The sequence below is a fragment of the Pinus tabuliformis genome, chromosome 1_2 (assembly GCF_031772625.1).
Source record: "Pinus tabuliformis cultivar Carrire ecotype Pingquan chromosome 1_2, CPIR1, whole genome shotgun sequence".
NCBI classification, from domain to species: Eukaryota; Viridiplantae; Streptophyta; class Pinopsida; order Pinales; family Pinaceae; genus Pinus; species Pinus tabuliformis.
The window spans coordinates 1354237253-1354261369 of NC_142298.1; positions in this window are offsets into that span (position 1 = coordinate 1354237253).

Genomic DNA, 24117 nt, shown 5'->3' on the forward strand with positions numbered 1-24117 from the left:
AGCCTAGATATAAAATATCAGGCTGAACGACCAAATCACTTAAGACTCAAGAAGGCTAGAAAAAACCAAGAAACAAAAATATAAAACCATATCAAAGAAAAACAACCCTTCTAAGAAATACTTAATGGAATTCCCAAGCAGAGTCACCAATTCGGTTGGCGGGAAAAGTTCCCTAAGGCAAGGGTTGAAAGCCTCAACAGAGCAGGAAACGATAATCAACAAATAACACTCAATTAAGCATGCCAGAGAGTTGAATTATCAAAGTTGGATTTGGAGACATACCTGAAGGCCCTACATTTGAAGATATTCTCGCAGGATCCAAACCCTCTGCTTCCTCCAAGATGTGCATACCTGCAAATCAATCACATATGCATATACATAATATATAATTCATTGTGCATATATAAGAATATTTTAGATCATCATATAAAAACATTTAGAATATCATTCATAAGATGACAACATATATCTGGAACAAGACATGAACTTCTTTATTAATTAACAATAGTAAGTAAATGATAGATACAACATGATCCAAACCAAAGGCACCGATGAAGCCTTCGTGTAGATCTGTCCAACCCAAGCCATGAAGACAACCTCTCTAATAAGTGCAAGAAGATGTTAGATAAGGATGTTGAGCATCTCGGCAAAGGAAACCAGGGATTCCTAGAGATTGGGAGTGTAAGAGGCATGGAAAAAGTAGACTGATCAACGAGAAATCAAGTATAATGTTGATATCATTCTTCTCTCTTGTTAATTAGGCCTACCCAAGGGGTGTATATATACCACCTCAAATTGGTTATTTTAGTTAGGCCACGGGTTCCAGTAGGTGGCCTCTCAGTAAAACCCATAAACCCTATCTGAAAAATAGCATTTTATTTTATCTTTTCATATTTTAAAATGCATACGTGGATATAGGGTTATGGAACCCGTGTATGTATGCTTTTTTGTATGGGAAAAGTCCCGTATGGATTTTGAAATACTATTTTTTAGTATAAAGTCAAGTCTACATAGGAAAAGGGACTTCCCAGGGTCATAAAAGAGCATCAGGTCTACATGAGCGTTGAATGATGCTATAACAGATGCCCCCTAATATATGAGGTCAGAAGGGAACATGATGGACAAAATATATTAACTATAGAGAGAGGAGTCATTCAAAAACCCAGGAGGATATCACCAAATTCTAGACCATCAAATAGCTATGGAAGGAGTCAGAAAGAAAAATCATGTCTAAGGTAGGCATACCCATGCTCAGAAGTAGTAAAGCATGTTCCTTAATCAAGTATAATGCGATCCAAAATGTATACATAAGTGTACAGAAGGAGCTAAATAATACATACTGGATCATTTGTTATAGCATGGTTCAACATTCCTATAGACTTGATGCTCTTTTATGGCCCTGGACAGTCCCTTTTCGAAAACAAGAAAGAGAAAGAAAAAAGAAGCCAACTTTTAGGTCACAAAAGAATACAATCAAAGACTGGGTTATCAACAAGTTTAAGAGCAACAAGATTTGTTCGAGAGCCATAGAAAAATTAGATACCTCACAAAGAAGATATGGAACCCAGCTTCAAACACAAAAGGCTTCAAAAACTGAAAACTTATTGGCTTGATGGGACCTGACCTAGGTTCAGAGTTATTTAGCCAAAAAAATCCCTGTACTACTAGCCCTTTCGACAACAGCCTGCAGAGTGCAAACTACGGTCTCACTCGAAGTAGTATGGGGGGATGCTAGAACCAAGTTTCCGCACCCTTGAGATGTCTGAAGGGTTGATTTAGTCCAACTGTGAATATCTTCGTGCAAGTCACTTCGCGCACTTTCCTGTCCTGTGAGGCCTTCACACCCTTTTATACTCGCCTTCGCGCAACCCTAACAAGGGGCTAAGGATTTTTCACACTACTAGAGCAGAAAACTATGCTATTCCCCAAGGTGACACCGCAGATCTTACTTATATTCTTATAACAGTTAGTTATATTCACTTAAAGAGATACTTTATCTTATATTCACTTATTCAACACATTCATATAAGTTCACGCAGCAAATGAACAGTAAACTTGCAATTCATACCCAATATACTTCAATGCATAAAACAGGAAAATATACACAAAAATAATGTAAAACTTCTCTTTATTAATGCTTCAATCGGTTATAGACTCAACTTTCCCTGCACACTCAGCTGCAAGGGTCCTCGCACTCAGCTGTGGACTACTAGGCCTATGTGCACTCAACTGCAGAGCCTTCTCCTACTCTACTACCCAAAGACTCAACTTTACACTCAGACTCAATGCTTCATCATCTCTTAGATTCTTTGATCTTAGATTGTCTCTTTACACTTAGAGCCTCGCTCTATTTATACAGTCCCATGGTCCACGGACCATAGGTAGAACTCTCAACCCGACACTACATTACAAAAGTAAGGGCAGACAACCCTATGACTTAATTACAACTTTGCACTCAACGCCCAAAAATCGCGTAGTCTTTACATTAGACTTAGTCAAAACTTGGGCTTTAAACCCAAAAACTTGCCTTGGGGGGATCCCGTGCCCAAAAAGCCCCCAACACAAACATTGTGACTCACCCTCAGGTCACTCTCTCAGTGCAGATATCTTCACATGGAGACCTTCCTACTCTATTCGAACTGCTGCAAGGTTGGAAACGCACTAAGCGGCTGCCTGTTGTATCTCCTAGACACGTTGTTTAGAGACCGTGGTGTCTGAACTACTTCCCTGTATCTGCTCCCACGTTCCCTACATCTATGCGAACTTGTCTTCAATTTTTGTTGTGATTACGAAGGCCTCGTCGATCCAAGGCTGGACACACGCCTTCAAAACCGCTTCTCTATGTCGTGCTGCATCTACCTGCTCCTTAAGAACTTTGGCCTGTTACATTTGCGCGAGCCTTTGTGTAAGGGCCACCGTCTGCGTGGTCCCTTTGACATTGTCATAGTGTTTCTATAGCTCATGCACCTCTGTTTCTAAGCATTTTATGTTTGGGTCCTCCTGCAGAGTGGTGAGGACCTCAAACAATTCTTCCAACATTTTGGTGCAGTCCTTCACTGCACTACTGATCTCCTCCATCCCTGATGTAATGGTGTTGGCACGCTATTCCCTTACCTCTGGAGGGGTTGAAGGCTACGCCTTCAACCACAACTCTGTTATCTGAAGGTTCAACTCCAGCTGAACCTTGGCCATCTCTTCTCGCACCTCTCTCAGTCCTGTTGCTAACCTCTGGATGCAGGCCTCTGCTGGTGCCTCTACTAGGATGCCAACTCAGGGACCATCTGGCACGCTTCCTCAACCACCTGTACCATCTGTTGATTTGGTACCACAACCTCATCGCGCTGCACACTCAGTTGCTCCATGTTGATTCTTTGTTCACTCAACACCTATAGCACACGGCCCTCCCTAGCTTGCAGTTCTGTAATCACTCTATCTTGCAGGACATAAAGTGTCTCCCGAGGGAGCACAACCATGTTGATTCCTACCCTTTTCAATGCACTGACTGTAGGCCTGTCGACCTCATTTTCTCTAACTAGTTCTCCGTCTAGCAACACTATTGTGTTGGTCATGTGGGCGCGCATCATTTCCTCAGCCGCGGTCATTCCTACTGCAAGGCTTGTCGAGAGAGCACCAGCTCGGGGAGTGTGCACCTACAACTCCTGAATTTGTGCTCGGACGGCCCCCAACACAATCTGATTCTCCTCCGCCAACTACTGGAGGGCTTCCACAGTGAACTTGTGCACCATCTCCCCTATATTGTTCAAATCTCCCTCAGTGAGGGTGATTGGGTCGAAAGAACTCTTAGAAGCTTTCGACTTCTTTCGTGGCCCCACCTGCCCTCTCGGGCACTAGCGCTTTAACTGTGTTGTTGTTTTTTGTAGGTCCATGATACCCTCCTCTATTTCTGTCTCCATTTCTTGTTCCTGCTCAGGCGAAGGTGAATTTTCGCCCTCGTTCTCCTTCTCTGTTGCCTTCTATTCTTCTACTGCGGCCTTCGCAGCCTCCCGCGCCTCCTGCACCTATGTTGTTGTTGCCTCTTCTCTTCTCTTTTCTGCAAACTATGTCATCTGCAGTTTTGTTTCCTCCTTTTTCCGTTGTGCAGCAGACTTTTATGTTTCCATTGTGGAGATGGCTAGAGTGTGCCACTCCTACGGCCACATCTCAAGTACGTCGAAGATCACATCATCCATGGTCAGGTACAAGAGCTGATTCCACTTCTTCATGGGGTCCTTACACGCCCTAATGTAGACATGGTGGAAGTCCACCTTGAACTCTGTGATGCTTTGTAGGCTATTGTAGACAATGGGTGATAACTGTAGCTTGCGGTTAATCCCCATTCTGATGTTCATCTCCATGAACACCCAGAATATATTACTATCTCGGATCCGATTCACGTGTTTAGTGGCCCATAGTGAAGCATACTTCGTGGCCTCTAGGAGATCCCTCGCAATTGTGGGGAACTGGCTATCCTCAAGAAATTCCCCAACCACTAGCACTATGGATAGCAGAAGCCATGCATAGTGGAAGGTTTTCCCCTGTTATTGTGCCTCGCGGAAATTCTCCAGGAACTCCTTGCACAAGAATTTAGACCATTTAAAATGGACCCCCTCTGCACACTTCTCAGCAAGTGCAACCACCGGCACGGGCACCTCATCTGTGCAGTACTTCTGCATTACCTTACCCACCAGTATGTGAGTCACAACTCTGACTACCTTGTTGTTGATACTGGAGATCGCGTAGCCCCTCTTTTTCTTCTCCAGCTTATATTTCTTTTTCATGGCCTCCGCAATGGCCAAATCACTGCTTTTACCCTCTGAAATGTCTGTTGGGTCTTCCCCTTTACAAGGGAGTCAGGTAATTCTATGGATTAGGTGGTCCGTGATGGGGATGGGCTCATCCAGCGATAAATACCCATCATGCACCAGGAAGAGCATCTGCTTGATGATGAATATAATCACTAGGGCACGATGGTAATGTGGAACCTAGAGTAGGTTCAATGAACCTGCCTTTTCGACTCCACGTAACCACTTGCGTGGCTGCAACTCTATGACTGTCGCTGCAGTGTTTTTCTTCGGCTTCATGAGTTGCATGGTCGCTAAGTGAGGGAATTTCTCGTGGTTGGCGAGATTCCAATCTTTGAACCTCAAACTCAGAACCCATCCCAGGTGTGATCCTTCAAAAATGAAATCGTCAAGTAGCAGCGGAGTCTGTAGAGAGCTCTTGCTCTCATCTAGGTCCTTGGGCACCTTTTCCTTCCCCTTCCATAGAGGAACGTACGTGGGCAGCCTAGTTGGAGGGTCTGCACCCTCGGTTTCTTCCTCCATGTCTTCGTCTTTGTCCTCTTCTATTAGGATGTCCTCAAGGTCTTCCTCCTCCTCATTGGTTTCCAAATTAACCGCTTTCCATTTTTCTTCCATGGTCAATTTAGTTCTCAGCAGGTTTCGAGGGGACATGCGCACCGGAATCATGGGCTTCTTATCTTTCTTGGGTCTTGGCATGCACAGGGATTTAGGGATTTCTGCAACTATCCTGGTGCTCTCAGGGGCATCCTCTACTGTCATGGCCTGCATGGCCTCTTCGGTTGTCATTTCTCCAATTTCCCTGGCTTCTTCCAACACTGCCATTTTGTTTGTCCAGGAATCTCTCAACTGCTCAACCAGGTGCTCAAACAACGATCTCAACAGGTTAAACAGGTCTTAGTTCAAAATGCTCTGGGCACACGATAGCTCGATTCTCAAATGACCAAGTGTTGTTTGTTGGGCAGCCCTTTGCGATTTATAGCACCTTTTGAATTTAAATTCGACTATTCCCCCTAAATTCGGTCCATTAATGCTCCCTTTGTGGTAGATTTTCCCAAATCTTGCCCATAAATATCGTCTTAATTTCCTGTTTTCCACACCATTTGGTCTCAAACCAAGCATCACATCATGAATAGTGACTATAATGGTCACTTTTCAGCCAATCCGTGTAGTAGCGTAGCTACCATTGCGCTGTCACGGACCCCATGATACTTCGCTCTGGCACGCAACTCTGACATCACGTAGGTCTCGGGCAAAGTAGTTTATAGTCTCGCACCTCCTTTCAACTGCCTGGAGTGCTAAGACTGTGATTCCCATGGCTATTCAAGTGGTCAAGCCACCTATATACGGCTTCAACCGACCATCAATCACTTTTCCTGGAAACAATCCGCTTTTTAACTTTACTGTCTGCATTGCGCACTTCACCATCTGCATCGCGCCACTATCGTTGATCCCTCTAGTAATATACGGTCCAATCCAAGGCATCAAGATGATCAACTCTCAGCGGTAGTCCCCAAATTTGTCAATGTAATCATGCACATCCATTTTATTAGTGCAGTTTTCTTATCGAGAAAATCCTTCTTTATTCCTTGCTCAAGCTTCTTGACTTTTGCTTCAATCAGAGCACTTTTCTCCCTTAACCGAGCTCTTTCAATCATGATTTCTTGGAGCCTAATATTACTCTGTTAGATCTCTTCATCAGGTCCCAAGCATTTGTCTTCGTTCAGGTGTGCAATCCCTTCTTCCAAGGCTCCACGAACCATCATATCCATGAGTGCTGCTATGCGTAGACTAGGCATAATATACTCCATTGGTATTACAGCGTTTGCTCCATAGGCTAGCCTAGAAGGTGTCTGTCCCACCAGTTTCATGCATATTGTCCTATAAGCCCACAAAACTACTAGTACGCGCAGGTCCAAATCACTTCGTTGTGCATTATATACCCAGTTCAATGCTTCGCACACTTCGTTAAATGCTTTTGCATGGGTAACCTTCTGCACACTCGTTCTTTCCACATTCTGTCGTTCCACTTTGAGGAGCCATTCGTGCATTTGCCCCCCCAACACATGCTTATTTACTATGTTCCCCAACGCAAAGTCCATGTGCATATGCACAGGTTGGTTACCATATGCTTGTACCCACCTGGACAGATGTGTGCGTGGACCATCTCATACATTGTATTTATCTGTTAATCGCATTTTAGGCTTCCCAAAATGCATGCGCATCATTCTTCTATATTCATGCCAGTCCTCAAAGCTTCCTTGGTGCGTACCCCACCACCTCGTAGGCGTAACGCGCAATACCCACTTCAAAGCCTGGAAACGTTGCTATTTCGACACCTCCCTTTCAAATCTATCCAAGAAAGCATCTACCTCACCTAATCCATCATAACTAGGCAAATCTCTCACTTCTGTCGATAAACAATGCAATGATCTTGTCATCATGTTACAGTTCAGCATGGTTACCTTGTGTAACTAGTTCTGCCATTGCTCTATCTCTTCATCTGAATCCCACATACAAGAGCTTTCACGCTCCCATGAGATTCATCCATCCATGGTGGCATTTACCCAGTCTTGCTCTCACACGATTATCTTGTAGATGCAGTCCAAATCATCGTCACTTTCATAGTTTCGCACTGGCTCTGTGTAGCGCAATCCTTCCATAGGGCCCAAAGGTATGACTATGCGCAAAGAATTTTTCTCAAAAATCACCTTGCACTTCTTCAAAGTAATCACCTCATTCATGTCAGTGGCCCAATTGATTCCTAAAATCACGAGGTAGGGATTGCTGTCATCAACAATCTCTATCACTTCAAAGTCTGCTAGTGCACTTGCCCCTTCAATATCCACGGTGATTCCCTGCAATCTCCCCATAGGTATTATCTTTTGCTGGTTCGCCATTCGCAGCTGGATAGGAGACCATTGCAACGTAGGCCTTCCCATGCACTCCCATGTCTGCTTCGGTAGAACGTTCACATCCGATCCTAAATCCAGAATTACCTGGTCCATCTCATATTCTCCAATCTGCGTGATCAACCTCATTTCTCTTCCCATCCTTGTTGCATGCTTTCCAATCTTCCAGACTATGTGTGGCTCTCCTGGTGTAGTCCTAGCGCATCTGTTAATGAGTTCCTGCAATCCCTTTACAACCTTACTATCGCGTAGTAGCTTCATGCATGTTTCTAGGAATGTCGTAAGCATATATGGGTCCATCTCTAGCTCCGATCTATCTTTCCTTCCTAAAGTGGAGGCATCAATGAAGCTCTTCTTAGCTTCCATGAAGGTTTCCTTAGCACACTCCAAATCAAACTCCATATCTTTCGTCGGAGCCTTGCGAACCCAAGTAATATCTTTAGGTTGTTTGCCATTATCATCTCCCATCGTAATTCCACTTCGGAGCATAATGTTTACATTTGGATCTTCCTCGCACGGCTCAAACCTCATCATCTATAGGTTCTAAGTTAGGGGAGGTTGTAGCACTCCCTTGTTGCGCAGCCTAGATATCAGTGTAGGACAATCCTTCGTCTCGTGATCAAATAAGGTACAATATAAACATGATGGAGACATTGGATTTGTACAATCATGGGAATAATGTCCTAGCCCTCCAAAATTGTAGCACATCAGCTATCTGTGACCTCTTGCAAGTCCTCCTCCACCTCGGCCTCATCTGCACCCTTGAATCCGGTTTGCGCCACTCTTGCGTTCTGGTCAAGGGGCCACGTTTCAGCCTGACCCCTGTAGGTGGGAGTTATATCCATCATCAGCTCATAGCTTCTACAAGTGCACTCATTATTTCCAACTGACCTACAAAAATTACAGAACAACTATTGCAAATCTTGTGTGTACTTCTATAACAAATGGCAGTTGTCTGTAGCATGCTTTCCTCCTATTTGACAAATCACGCACCACAAAGTAGGCATCGCACTAGGTCCTGCTTGTGCTTCTAGTCTTAATGACGTTGGTCCTCCTCCCACGAGGTAATTCACAAACACCAGGCAGTGGTCCTTGTGATGACATTGACCCTTACATTTAATGCACCATACCTCTTCGCATGCTTCTGGTCGAGCTGTCCTGTCCTGTTTCAGTCTTTGCATCTCAAGGCATAATTTTTTCAACTGCGCGTGGATATGTTCAACTCCCAAGTTGGGATCCTGTATTGGGGTCTCATGCAACCTCATCGTGATCTCTAAGGCCTCTGCCTAAGTCCTTAACCTCTGTTTTGACAACGCGTTCCTCAAATGCGGCGTTAGCGATGCTAAAAACCATTCACGGTGTTGCCCATCCATCAAAGTCTTATTAGCTTTGTGAATTGTGCACTTCAGTCTCTAATCTAACTCCCAAGGAGTCTCGCTGAGTAGCATTGCTATCTCTTTGAATCCAATGATCAACTGTGCCTCTGACTTCGACCTACTAAATTTTATGTTCGGCACAATTTTGATATCTGTTATCCCCGCATTTGGATTGTCATTAGAATGCTTAATATACTAGGTCAGCGCATGATCCTACAAAGCAATGACCAGCATCACTTTCTTTATATTATCATCTATCACTCCCTACGCTTCACATATGGCTCTTATCATGAACCAAAACTAGTCCGGATCTTCATTTCCTACTCCCTTGAACATAGGAAACTTTATCACTCTTGCCATATTGACTCACGGTGGTGGTGGGGCTGGTACGGGTGAAGATGGAGGTAAAGGTGGTGAAGCTGGTGGTGGTGTGGGTGGGGGTGGTATGCGCAAAATCCTCTACCTTATCAAATTGATCACACTTTGCAGCGAGACCTTTGCAAGCTCTTCCTCATCCCCTCGTAGAGGTGAAATCAAAGGGCTATTCTTTGGTCCCTTACATCCTTCATTTTTGTATGTTTTTCCACTTTGCATGGCTCCGGACATCAAGGTAATTACATAACCCTCTTTTCACACAATAACATTTTAATCCAAGTATTCAAAGACTTTACGTACTTACCTCGCGGTCCTTTGAGAAAGTGTTGCTCTGCCTTGCTATAGCTAACTGAAGTATCTACTGCGAACTCAATAATGAATCCTCCTATAATCTGATTGAGCTAGTGATCAACAACACGCGCGATCTTATCCTCTGGTTCTTCCAATCTGCGCACCAACTCTGGGGTCCAAACAATAGGATTGTCAAGTTTCCACCTTCATTGGCTATCTGATAGCTTCGTAATCCACTCATACAGCTCAGTAGGGAAAGATGTGAAGAAATTTCATGGATCTCCGTGTACAGGTAATAGTCTAACCACTCTTCTTTTGTCAGTCGCAGATTCATGTTCTCCTGTGCTGCGAACTCGTGAATTCTCCTATCCAACCAACCTTCAATTTCTTTCTTAATTGGATTCCAATGATACGACATCAGACATCTCTATGCAGATTCTGATCCCAACAACTTGATGGGGCCTAACCCAAGTTCAGAGTTATTTAGCCAAACAAATCCCTGTACTACTAGCCCTTTTGGCAACAACCCATGGAGCACAGACTGAGGTCTTACCCAAATCAGTATGGGGGGATGATGGAACCAAGTTTCCGCACCCTTGAGATGTCTGAGGGGTTGATTTAGTCCAACTACGAATATCTTCATGCAGGTCACTTTGTTCATTGTCCTATCCTGCGAGGCCTTTTGACCCGAATTGGATCCATGAAAGACTGTCGAAGAACCATGACTGTATCAGGTCGGGAAAAATCTCTAAAGAATCCAAAATAGCGATCAAAAACACCCATGAACTAGTGGCAATGGTAGCCAGCGTGGAACAATGAGGACCTCGGTCAAAGCGCGCTAACCGAGGCCCATGGAGATTGTGCGGGAGGTCAAAGTAGCCCCTGGGAGCCCCGGATCGGGAAAAGGAGGTGGATTTTGATGCACAATTTGGGCAAATAGGGCCAAAATGGAGAATCCCGAGCACTTGGTTCCATCGGGAGCCGTAGAACCGTGGGCGAAAAAGGCAAAAGCATTAAAAGTACAAAGGCGGGACCCGCGCTCTAGAAACTGGCAGTATTGATCGGGGCACCCTCAAACGGTAAGTGGTTCGGGATGAGAGCGGAGCGATCCCATTCATGGATCGACGAGTGGCAAGCAAAGGTGAGATAAAACCATTGTTGATCACACACTAACAGTCGAGTAAGTCAACCACACGAAACATGTGTATGGCATCAGATCTAGGGGCCCCATATCGGACGGTCGAGATCGTGCCCGATGCGAGGAAGCAGAACTGACGAAGGAATGAGCTACGATTTAGAAGTATTTGGAATCTGTTTAACCACCATGGTGGAGAAAGAATTCATCCATGAAGTAACTGAAGAAACGAACCGGCGAAGCAGGCTGGCGTTGTTTAGAGGAGGACATGTGGCCACTCCCTGAGCACTGATGATGACGTCGAACAAGGAACTCCAAGTGTAGCTGCAGAAGATGAATCGACAAAGGCGGAAGAGGAACTAAACAGCCTTGGAATGGATGGCTAAAAGCCATGAACAGAGACAGAATACACAAGAGTTTGAGAGACAAAATCAGTCAGAGAACCCCAAGAGGAGGACTGAACACAGAGAGACAGAAACAGAGAAGAAGGCAGTAAGGCAAAGCAGAAGAAGATAGAGGGTCGAGCTGACCAAAGGCAGCATTGAGCACTAGAGAGCTTGAAGATTCAAGCCATCCCATAGAGGAATCGATATGAACTGAGCACCACATTTGGCTCTTTCCACTGTAGACCAGAAGGTCACAAAGCTGGTAGGCAAGCCGAGTCTGTGCACTCCAGTGGCTTGGGGAATCCAAGAACCACCCTGCCAAGAAAACCTACTTCAGGAGAACTCACATTGAGTCCCTACATTGTAATTGTCTACTTAAGACACAATAAAACAAGGCCACCACTGAAAGTTGGACTGGAGATGTAGCCCTGGAGAATAGGGTGAAATCCTTATTAAATTTCTTGTGTTCTTGTATTTGCTTACTGTATTTCTCTGTTGTCTTTAAATTTAAATTTCTGTGTATTGGCAATCTGATCGATCCGTTGCTTCAATAGCACAGGACACACACCAGCACATGAATCTGTAATACCTTTATTTAACAAACCTTTAACTGATATCACTCATAGGGTGAATATCAGATCAAGTGGTATCAAAGCTCTAAGCTATAAGGTTAGACAATCTTGTGTTGGTTTAGCTGTGAATGCTCACAAGATCAAATCTCAAATTAGGAGAAGGAGAGTTGGTGGAAACTAATCCTAAAATTGGGAGAGTCCATCCTCGGAAGACAATGTCAGAGGAAGGTTCTGTGGGGCCAGACCCTCAATTCATAGAAATTTTCCTAGCTATAAAGTCTATGGTAGAAGAAATGTATAAGGACTTTAGAAAGCATAAGGTTGAAGATTCATTAGGTTCTAAACAAGATATAGAAGAGGATGAGTATCACTACCAAGACCAATCCAAAGGAAAAGGGAAAGAGGAAAGATTTCTCACACCTCCTAATAGCCCTATGCATAATAAGAAAGCATCTTTGATTAAGCTAGATGTTAAATTTGAATTGCCTATATATGATGGAGAGCTAAATGCTAAAAAGTTGGACAACTAGATTAGACAAATTGATGTGTATTGCAGGGTATAGAACATAGACTCAGACAAGAGTAAGATTCAGCAAGCAAGCCTATGCCTAGGAGGCACTGCCTTGGTTTGGTGGGAAGGAAAAACCCAAGCTAATATGAAAAGACGTGGTAAAACCATCTCTGTCTGGAGTGAGTTTGTTGCTGCAATCAAAAAGCAGTTCTATCCATTGGCCTACATGCAACAAGCCATGATGAGTTGGCAAACTCTTCGACAGTTGAAAGGGCAAAGTGTGCAAGGGTATACTCAAGAATTCAGAAAGAGAGCATTGATGTTTGGTATCTCATTAGACTCACTAGAGACTCTTTTGAAGTACATTGGTGGTCTACATAGCTACATGAGGCATACCATCCTCATGTTTAATCCCACTAGTATAGATGAGGTATCTATACAAGCTACTCATCTAGAATCTAGAGGAAAGAATGGAAATATAGAAGTTGGGGGACCATCCCAACCCACTGTAAGCAAGAGCAAGGAGAAAAGAAAGCAGAAGTAGAAAGCAAGGAAGGCTAACACTGCACAGAAAGCCAAAGCTTCATGAACTCACTGTAAAAAGGATGGGCATGATGATGAGCATTGTTGGATTCTGCATCCAGAGCTGAGACCTAAGAAGTCTGAGGGCAAGAAGAAGAATATTGTTGCAGCTATTCAGAAAGATTTGGGGTCAGACTCAGGAGATGAAATAACTATAGCAGCCACATGTATAAAAGGTAATAATTCTAAAGCATCTACTAGTAATTCTGCTCAATCTGTTATTGATGAAGAAAATGAGAGAAAAAGACATGAGCTTTTCCATATTCAAGTTATTTCAAAAAATCAAAAGATTGATACTTTGTTTGATAGTGGCTCACAAGTAAATCTAATTTCTGAAGCAATTGTAAAGAAATTGGGATTAGCAACTACACCTCACAAGAAACCATACCCATTAGGATGGTTGAATGATAAAGCACAACTACAAGTGACTAGACAGTGCAAACTCAGGTTTTCTTTTGGGTCAGCATTTGTAGATGAGGTTGAGTTAGACATAATTCCTTTGGATATATGTGGAATTGTTTTAGGAAACCCTTACTTGTATGATAGAAAGGCTATTTTCTATAGAGCTAAGAACAAGTATCTACTTGTTAAAGATGGAATCAAATACTTTATAAGAGCTCATAAGCTCAAGAATAATAATACTCTCATAAATTCAGGACAGATGAAAAGAATGATAAATTCACGCAAACAATTCTTACTGATGGTTGTAAAGGAAAAGAAACCTGATAAAACCAATGTATTTGAGGGTTGTAATGCTGAACAACAAGCTAATATAGAAAAGGTTGTTTCAGAGTATGATGTCTTATTTCAAGAACCTAAAGGTCTGCCACCCAAAAAGGGAATAGTACATGATATTATTTTGCAGCAACATGTTCCTTTGCCTAAAATTGGGATGTACAGGTTCTCTGCTTTAGAGAATGATGAAATCAAGAAGCAGGTGCACGAGTTGTTTGAGAAGGGCTTCATCAGGCCTAGCACATCACCATGTGGATCACCAATCGTTTTGGTGAGAAAGAAAGATGGCTCGTGGAGAATGTGAATTGATTACCGAGCACTGAATAAGATAACAATAAAAAATCGTTATCCCCTTCCTCGCATAGATGATCTTTTAGATCAATCAAAGGAAGTTGTTTATTTCACCAAGTTGGATTTTCACAGTGGATACCATTAGGTTAGAGTTGCAGAGCAAGATGCATGGAAGACTGCTTTCAAAACAAAGCATGGATTATATTGATGGCTAGTTATGCCTTTTGGCTTGACCAATGCTCCTACTACTTTCATGAGATTAATGAATGATGTAATCAGACCTTTTCTTGATGACTTTGTTATTGTGTATCTGGATGACATTCTGACTTTTAGTAAAACGTGGGAATAACATTTAAAACATGTTAAGCAAACATTAAATGTTTTGAAAAGAGAAAAACTTTATGTTAAACTCTCAAAATGTGAATTTGGCAAAACATCTCTAAACTACTTGGGTCATATAGTAGGGGAAGGTGAATTGAAAATAGATCCCTCTAAAGTGGCAGTCATTGTGAACTGGCCTAAACCCAGGTCTGCTACAGAAGTGAGAATCTTCTTAGGAGCAGCACAATATTGGAGGAAGTTCATTTCTAACTTTTCCTCAATTGCATCTCCCTTACATGCTTTAACAAGATTGAATAAGGTGTTTCAATGGGGAGGCAAACATCAGAAAGCCTTCAAGACCTTGAAAGAAAAGATTAGTACAGCACCTATACTAGCACTGCTATATCTACAAATACCATTTGAGATCCAAACTGATGCCAATGACTATGTGTCACACGGAATTGGTCAAGGGTGCGGACACAGCTGACCTTCCTAGAAGTCTAAGACATTCTAATGACAAACAAGACAAAATGGAGTGATCTTTCTCTAAATACACCTTTTACAACATGAAAACTACAAGTGTTTAGGCTTACCTTATTCCAAAACGTTGTTGTTGTAGTTTGTCCTTGCCAATCCGGATGAGCTCCTCCTTCAAGTCAATTCCTGCAGCCACAAACAATCAAACAATTACCAAGCACTTGCATTTCATATAATAAAACATATATTCAACATGTAGACCAAGGAACACATGAAATAACTCATTAACACAAGCTATTGAGAAAAATAAACCAGTTTGTATTAATAACGAAACAAAGAAACTCTTACAACCTGGCCTTGGTGTTCTGCAAGTTCCTCCCAGGGTCCATCAAGGGTTTTCCTCTACTTTGACAAACCTCACCCACTTCCAAGTAGAATCAAGCAAAGACAATCTCTCCTCACAAAGGTTCTAAATGGAAGACCTAAATCCTGCAGCATTTACCCAAAGAAAATGTATAGCTCCAACCTCCTCTCCCTCTGGCTCAATGTCTTTATTTATAGTGCTGTAAAGAGGTTATTCAGGTCCACTATCAATGGGATCATCCCTCTCTTTGGGTGGGATAGCTCCCTTATTGATGGGATAAGTTCCCCCTTAATAGAGATACATGAACCAACTGGAGGCGCATCCAAATCATCAAACCGACCTCTAGAAAGTTCTAGAAGTAACCACAAGTAACTTTTTCAAGATAAAACTCGCGCATTTTGCCTTTTACAGAGGAACGCACCTGTCCCTTAACATACAGAGCGTCCATGGACGCAGATTTTGTGAACATGGTCAGCGTCCCCGCAAGTAAGGCTAGAGAGAACCTGCGACCCCAGAGATAAACATAGTTTTTACAAGACTTTCTCTCTTCTTTGAGTTTGAGATGGATAACAGAGGCATGAGACTTGCCTAAGAGGGTAGCATGACTGTTGATTTGAGCCATACTAACTGTAAGTAGTCAAGGTGACATTTTTTAGTGTAACAGATTGCCCCCTAAAGTGCGAAGCCTGGAATAGATTAGGGTTTTGTAATTCTAGGAAGGGTGAAGCGCTTTATCATTTCAAGGATTGTCTTGTGGATGACCTGGTTGGAACCTGCAATTTTCAACACAAAATACATGGATAAGATTATATCATCACTGAGGTAGGCATTCCCATACTCAGATTCAAAACTTTAACTAATGGACTAACTATTCTGATACAGGAATGATCTTGCAGTACATCATTTTATAGACTTTTGTAGACACAGTATGGACGCAGCCATCTGTTTATGATTAGTCTACATAGATAATGAATACAAAACTCCTCGCAGCCTGGATGGTAGAAACTAGATCCAGGGTCTTCACTTCTACTTCCCGAATTGGTACGATTCTAGCCATGTGATTAAATGATTCGATGTCGAACATGTTAGAAACCACTTGATTACCAGTCGATGATGCAAACTGTTAACAAGCGTGAGAGAAACCACCAGTAATGTCAATGGTTCTCAAAGTACCAAGCACAACCCGTGAAATGTGAATAGATGTCTTGATGTCGAACACTTCACGGAATCCTTTGATCGAAAGTCAATGATGTAAACTGACGTCAAAGGCGAGAAACCTGCCATTGATGCATGCAGACTTCAAGGTGCTGTCGATTCCTAAGTCATCTTTCTAGATAATGTGTCGATGTCGATAGAAAGCGACCCGTTGCAGGCAAGCCCGCAACACGAAATCATTGTTCAAGTTGAAGAAATGTTGCTGTAAGGACTGACTCAGGGATGGTCAAATGGATGAAAAGTATTTTGCAGATGAAAGTTTTTGCTTGCAGACCTCTTGAACACATAACGACACGACAGATGGCTTGGTGACGAATAACTCAAAGTTAATCCCCGGAACCCGGTTAAAGACTTTCAAAGTGGTTTGGTCAACTGTGAGGTAAAAGATTTCCCAACCCAGGTGAATGAAAAGTGTCGTGTTCAAGAGCGGTAATAAAGTTTCTTTTGAGATAAAAGGTAACAAATAGGCTCATTCTTTTCTCTTTTCCCCCACCATTTCTGGCAAGTACCTCTTTATTTTTAACAAGCTTGAGGAGGATAACATATGCTTGATTATAAGCTCATCCTTCGGACGAGTCCAACCTAGTTTAAATTCGAACCCTAGGAAGGAGTGGTTCGTTCCTGTTTGTAATTGAACAGGTCCTCTACTGTAAAAGTTTAACGAGCCCAGTATAGGAGAAACTCGGCGTTTTTCAATTTTAGAGAGTCTGAAAAAACTAAAGGAGACTCCACGTTGAACTTTTTCGTACATTTGTGTCCCTCAAGCCCGAAAAAGTATAAAATAATACCTGGGGGAACCGCTTGATCTTGCGACCAAGGAGTACTTTCATAATTAGTGCCACTGACCTGAAAAGTAAAAAGCGATCAAGGACACGTCGTTTTATTTCCTTATCGAGTTTGAAACGACAAAAACCCGGCAATCTTTTCCTGATTTTGCGGTCAGAAAAGAGCTAAAAGGGGACCGTCTTTTAATTCCGTTTTAACGAGTGTAAAAGAAATGCTCGGCAATCTTTTCATGTTTTAAGAGTCTGAAAAGGGCTTAAAAGAGAACTCCAAGGTTTCACTTTTTCATAAGTTTTAACGAGTTCGAAAAAGGGATAAAAATGTACTCATGGTTTTCACTTTTTCATAAGTTTTAATGAGTTCGAAAAAGGGATAAAAATGTACTCATATGGCCGACTTTCAATTTAATTTACGAGCAGGAAAAGACGGAAAGAACTCGGCATTTTCATTTGTTTTACGAGAATGAAAAATAGCAAAATAATCTCGGGATTTTCATGAGTTTAACGAGTCTTGAAAATAACTGAAATTGACTCGAGATAGGTTTCATTTTTACAAAAGCTTGAAACAGATAAAAACTATGCTTCAAAATAGTTTCATTTTTACACAAGCTTGAAACAGAGATAAAACTGTGCTTGATGCCCCCTCAGCATAACTGTTAGAGCGCATGCCCCCCAGCTTCATTTCATTCAACCAGTAGGATGAAATGAAGGTTCAAGTACGAGATCATTTGAAAGACTTGACCTAAAACTGTAAGAAAATTATGCAAAACACCGAAACAACTAACCTAAATATACAACTTAATTTACGAGCTCTAGTCAATCTCTCGACTCAAGTAGAGGAGGATTTGTTTCATTTTTTAACGAGCTTGACACAGGAAAAGAACTATGCTCGGATTCGGTTTCATGTTTACACAAGCTTGAAACGAAAAACTATGCTTGTTACAAGTTCACATGCCCCCAGCATAATGATGCAAATCAAGGTACATGCCCCCCAAGCTTCATTGCATTCAATGAGGTGGATGGAATGAAGCTTTACTTTCAAAATCTTGGAAAGACTCGTGGGAGTTGTTTCATTTTTTAGTGAGCTTGACACAAGACAAGGAACTATGCTCATAACTATTTTCTACAATCTACCTAACAATAAACTCTACTCTAAAAACCTTGATTCATTTTTTAACGACCTTGACACAAGACAAGGAACTGTGCTCTAAAATCCTTGATTTCATTTTTTAACGAGCTTGACACAAGACAAGGAACTGTGCTCTAAAAACATTGATTCATTTTTTAGTGAGCTTGACACAAGACAAAGAACTGTGCTCATGACTACTCTCTACAATCTACCTACTTAACCTACCCTTGTTTCATTTTTTAACGAGCTTGACACAAGATAAGGAACTATGCTCAAAAAGTTCGCATGCCCCCAGCATAATGATGCAAAGCGAGGTACATGCCCCCCAGGCTTCATTGCATTCAACCGGCTGGATGAAATGAAGGTTTACTTTCAATATTTAACTTGAAAAGGGAGTTGTTTCATTTTTAAGGAGGTTGACACAAGAAAAGAACTATCCTCAAACCTGATTCATTTTTTAACGAGGTCGACTCAGTAACAGGAACTATCCTCAAACCTGATTCATTTTTTAACGAGGTCGACTCAGTAACAAGAACTATCCTCAAACCTGATTCATTTTTTAACGAGGTCAACTCAGTAACAGGAACTATCCTCAAAACCCTACTTTTTACAGTCTACCTACATAACCTAAAATCTACCTGATTCATTTTTTAATGAGGTTGACTCAGTAAAAGAACTATCCTCATTACAGCCTATTTCATTTTTTAACGAGGTTGATACAGGAAAAAACTATCCTCGTACCATCCAGTTTCATTTTTTAACGAGGTTGAGAGAGGAACAAACTATCCTTGTTAACTCCTTGTTTCATTTTTTAATGAGCTTGACACAAGACAAGGAACTATGCTCATGACTTCCAGTTTCATTTTTTAACGAGGTTGAGACTAGAAGAAACTATCCTCACTACACACTGATTCATTTTTTAACGAGGTCGACACGGTAAAAGGAACTTTCCTCGGACTCACTGAGCATGGCTTCTAACTGGAAGAAAGACATGTCAACGGACACACCTTGATCATGGCTTCCAAGAGATCTTCATCAGAAGGAAGAACAGTTCTTTGGAAGGAACACATGTCAAGGGACTCAAAAGGGATAAGAACATCGTGTTCAAGTAATCCCATAGAGTTTTCCATGTCAATTACCGGATCTAAATCAACAGTGAGAGGCTCACTTACGTCGGTAACTGAAAACATGGGACCAATTGCCACATAATTAACCCGTGGCAGGGTAGATACCACTTTAGAATTAGGAACATTTAGGGGTGTCATATTATTGGTAGTTGAGACAAGACTAGGGAACGAAAGCTGGTCTACAGTCACAATACTGCCATTGTGAGGGAAAGACATCACGCGAAAGAGTGTCGATACGACAGCTTTCATTGCATAAACATAGTCTCGCCCAAGGAGTAAATTGAAATCCAAGGGACCTCGAACTACCATAAGATCAACACAAACAGTTTTACCTTCCAAGGTAATGGAAAAATTAGGAAGGATCCCTAAAGGTTCACTAATGGTTCTGTTAAAGGCTTTCAGATTCTGCGTAATAGGCGCAAGCTGAGGGGAACCCAAAGCTTTTCAAACAGCTGAGGATAAAATACTAACAGAAGCACCTTCATCTACCTGAGTACGATGTATGTCCCTACCACCAACCTTGACAATGATTTGGAAAGGGATGGAGGAAGGAAGACGAGGTTCTGTCAGTCTATTCCAATCAAAGGAAAAGACCTCAGTACTTGGAGGGGGTTCTGTAGAAACAGGTGAAATGCCCCCCGGCATAGAAGAATCTGATGTAACAAGAAGAACATCAGCGGTATGAAATTTACTCTCGAAAAGGAGAGTTTGATCGACCGAATGTGAAATTGAATCGACCACTTGATCAACTAATGGATCATCAACCTGAGTGACATGAGTTTCACTCTCCAATGGGAGAGTGTGATCGACTGTACTTGAATTTAGATCAATCACTCCGTCAGTTGACGGTAGGTTGGGAGAAAGTTTACGGTAACCAGTTGGAAATTCTTGCTGTGGAACAGTAAGGTTTTCCAACAATGTTGAGGCTTCATCCATGTGAGGGAAAATGTGAGTTTGATGACTCCCTTTGCATAACTTACAAGGAAACCTAACTTTACCTTTTTTCCCAGGAACCTGACTATCACTGGTTGATGGATCAACGGAAAGTTGATAAGATTTTTCTGACCATACTTCCAAGACCTTTGGTATACCAGGACAATTGACAAGGAAGTGGTCACCCTTACAAAGCCTGCAAGGGTATTTGGGTTTACGATGCATGTCGGAATTTTCCTCAACACAACTAACACTTACAGCCATGGTTGGTTGGTTGACTTCTTTCTTATCTTGCTTCTTCTTCTTCTTCTTCTTCTTCTTCCCTTTCTTCTTCTTCTTAGCCTCCTGGTTACTAGCATCAAGGCTTTTACCAGGCGAAGAGGAAGAAATGGAGGAAGAAAAATTAGGCGAAGAAGGTAAAGGGTCAACAGAAGGTTGGTGATGTTGAGATGGTGAACTCTGTTGAGGTGAAGCATCCGGTTGAGATGGAACAATTGGAGTATTTTGGGCCAACGAAGTTGAAAATAACCATATCGGTAAACCTATTGTAAATCCAGGTAATGACAAAGTAGCCATATAAGGAGGACCAACATTTCCAAAGTAAGGAAAAGTACTAGGATTCTCATTAGGAGGGGTTCCTAGGTTGATAAATTCCGGAACATTTGCCATTATATTCAACTTCAGTGAATTTTATTAACAATTTAAAACTAAAATTAACAATTCACAATTCACACTTAACAACTAAAATTCACAATTCTCACCTATGGTCTCTAAAAGTAAAAACAAACAAATTAACACGCGCTATCAAATCTAGGAGTCAAACCACACACAAACAGTAAGCTCTCCGAACCGAAAACACTAGTTGGTGATGAAGCCCAACCTCGCAGAATTCAGTACAGAAATGGCGGGTGGAACAGTTACCCCGACAACCTGCTTAATGAATAGACCGGCACAAGTTCCTCCACTTTAACCGTCTCGAAGTGAAGTGAACCCCCCGGAAAATCCAAGTGAGTATAACCGACGTCTGCTCCAGGTACAGTGGGACCTTCCCTCCACCGTCACCTCGGTAGAACCCTAAAGATTATGGTCACTAAGGTCACCAACAGTAACAAATACACCTGGGGGAACAGTCTAAACTCCGACAGCACGCAAGGGCAGAGTAGCAAGCTCAATCCCCTTACCGGCTCCTTGACAACAATCCAAGGTTTACCGATAAGTGACCCCTGGCTCCTCGACAATGGTTAATCCGAGGTTTACCGTTTGTAATACGTACTGTCTGGCGTCGTTCCCAACGAGGGGGGAATGATCCCCTCACTGGTTCGGACACGAGCTCGTGCTTCTCCTTTAAGAGGAGCTTTCCCAGAGTGCAATTGAAACAATTGGATTTATTCTACTCAAGATAAACTATCTGTTTGGTTTTGTAGTCTTGGAGAGTTAAGTACTCACCTACTCCAAGACCCTAGCCTAAGCTATGTTGGTGTTTCAGAGCCCTAGAAATATAAAAATTACTAGATGAATTTTAATTAAGCGCTGTGTTATTAAGGATGTTATTACTCAAATGGGTAAATGGAGATGAAACCAATGGTGTTATGACCCGACTCAACTGAATGCAATCGAATATGATAATGCAATCCTTTCAATTCGATGAATCCTAACTAGAGTAAGGAGAGAGTTTCCATTCACTTCCAACAATGCAAAAAATTGATCATTAAGAGAAAATTTAACAAATTCTCTAATGCACTAATTTCATCAAGAAAAACTAATGCAAATCAATTCCAAACCAATTTTTATTTTTATTTTTGTGTAAATTCAAATCAAAGAAATCTGATCTAAATCTACGATTGATTTTTCAGAATGTAAACTATGCAATTGTAATCTATGCACAATTCACATGAAAAGTATGCAAATGTAATCTATGCACATTTTTCATTCATATTCTGAAACTGAGAACTCTAATTATGCAAATGTGATCTATGCAAGAGAATTCTCAAACACAAGATGATTCTAATGTAATCTAAGAACCAATCAAGTGCAAGTCGAGAAAATTGGGTGAGAGTTCCAAAGATCAAAACATAAAAACACTCAAAGGCGATTAACACTCATACAAAATTGTGAAAAGACTGAGAGAAACCTCCAAGTAATGACCAAAGGAAATCAAATTAAGAATTTCTCAAAAAAGAGACTCAAAACATAAAATTGATGAAAGCTAAAAGCAGGAATGCTAATGAAACAAGTTCAGGTGAAAATTTTTGACAGGGTACTAAAGGATCTGGGCAGAAAACACTAAGAAAAACCAAAATCTAAAAGCAATTAAAGCAAAAATGGAGTTTTCCTAAATTTTTACAGGAAGACGCAGGCAACCCGTTAGAACAGGAGCGGGCCCGCTCTGTGCAAACGGCAACAGCGCGTCCAAAGACGCACTGTGCAGTACTCAGAGGGTGCGTCCTTCGGGAAAAGTTAAGAAAAACCAAGACTAACCAGATCTAAAGCTAAGCCACCCAAATACTAATTCTCACAGTCAAAAACCAGAAAACAAAAATGATTTTCTCAGAGCAAAGTTCACACAAAGGAAAAGACTCTCTCATTAATGGATTCCCCAGTGGAGTCGCCAATTTGTCACACAGAATTGGTCAAGGGTGCGGACACAGCTGACCTTCCTAGAAGTCTAAGACATTCTAATGACAAACAAGACAAAATGGAGTGATCTTTCTCTAAATACACCTTTTACAACATGAAAACTACAAGTGTTTAGGCTTACCTTATTCCAAAACGCTGTTGTTGTAGTTTGTCCTTGCCAATCCGGATGAGCTCCTCCTTCAAGTCAATTCCTGCAACCACAAACAATCAAACAATTACCAAGCACTTGCATTTCATATAATAAAACATATATTCAACATGTAGACCAAGGAACACATGAAATAACTCATTAACACAAGCTATTGAGAAAAATAAACAAGTTTGTATTAATAACGAAACAAAGAAACTCTTACAACCTGGCCTTGGTGTTGTGCAAGTTCCTCCCAGGGTCCATCAAGGGTTTTCCTCTACTTTGACAAAGCTCACCCACTTCCAAGTAGAATCAAGCAAAGACAATCTCTCCTCACAAAGGTTCTAAATGGAAGACCTAAATCCTGCAGCATTTACCCAAAGAAAATGTATAGCTCCAACCTCCTCTCCCTCTGGCTCAATGTCTTTATTTATAGTGCTGTAAAGAGGTTATTCAGGTCCACTATCAATGGGATCATCCCCCTCTTTGGGTGGGATAGCTCCCTTATTGATGGGATAAGTTCCCCCTTAATAGAGATACATGAACCAACTGGAGGCGAATCCAAATCATCAAACCGACCTCTAGAAAGTTCTAGAAGTAACCACAAGTAACTTTTTCAAGATAAAACTCGCGCATTTTGCCTTTTACAGAGGGACGCACCTGTCCCTTAACATACAGAGCGTCCATGGACGCAGATTTTGTGAACATGGTCAGCGTCCCCGCAGGTAAGGCTAGAGAGAACCTGCGACCCCAGAGATAAACATAGTTTTTACAAGACTTTCTCTCTTCTTTGAGTTTGAGATGGATAACAGAGGCATGAGACTTGCCTAAGAGGGTAGCATGACTGTTGATTTGAGCCATACTAACTGTAAGTAGTCAAGGTGACATTTTTTAGTGTAACACTATGCCATAGGAGCAGTGTTGACACAGCACGGTAGACCCATATGTTATCAATATGAAACTTTTAATCCTGCAGTAGTTAACTATCCTACATATGATAAAGAATTGTATGCATTAGTTCAGAGTGTGAAAAAGTG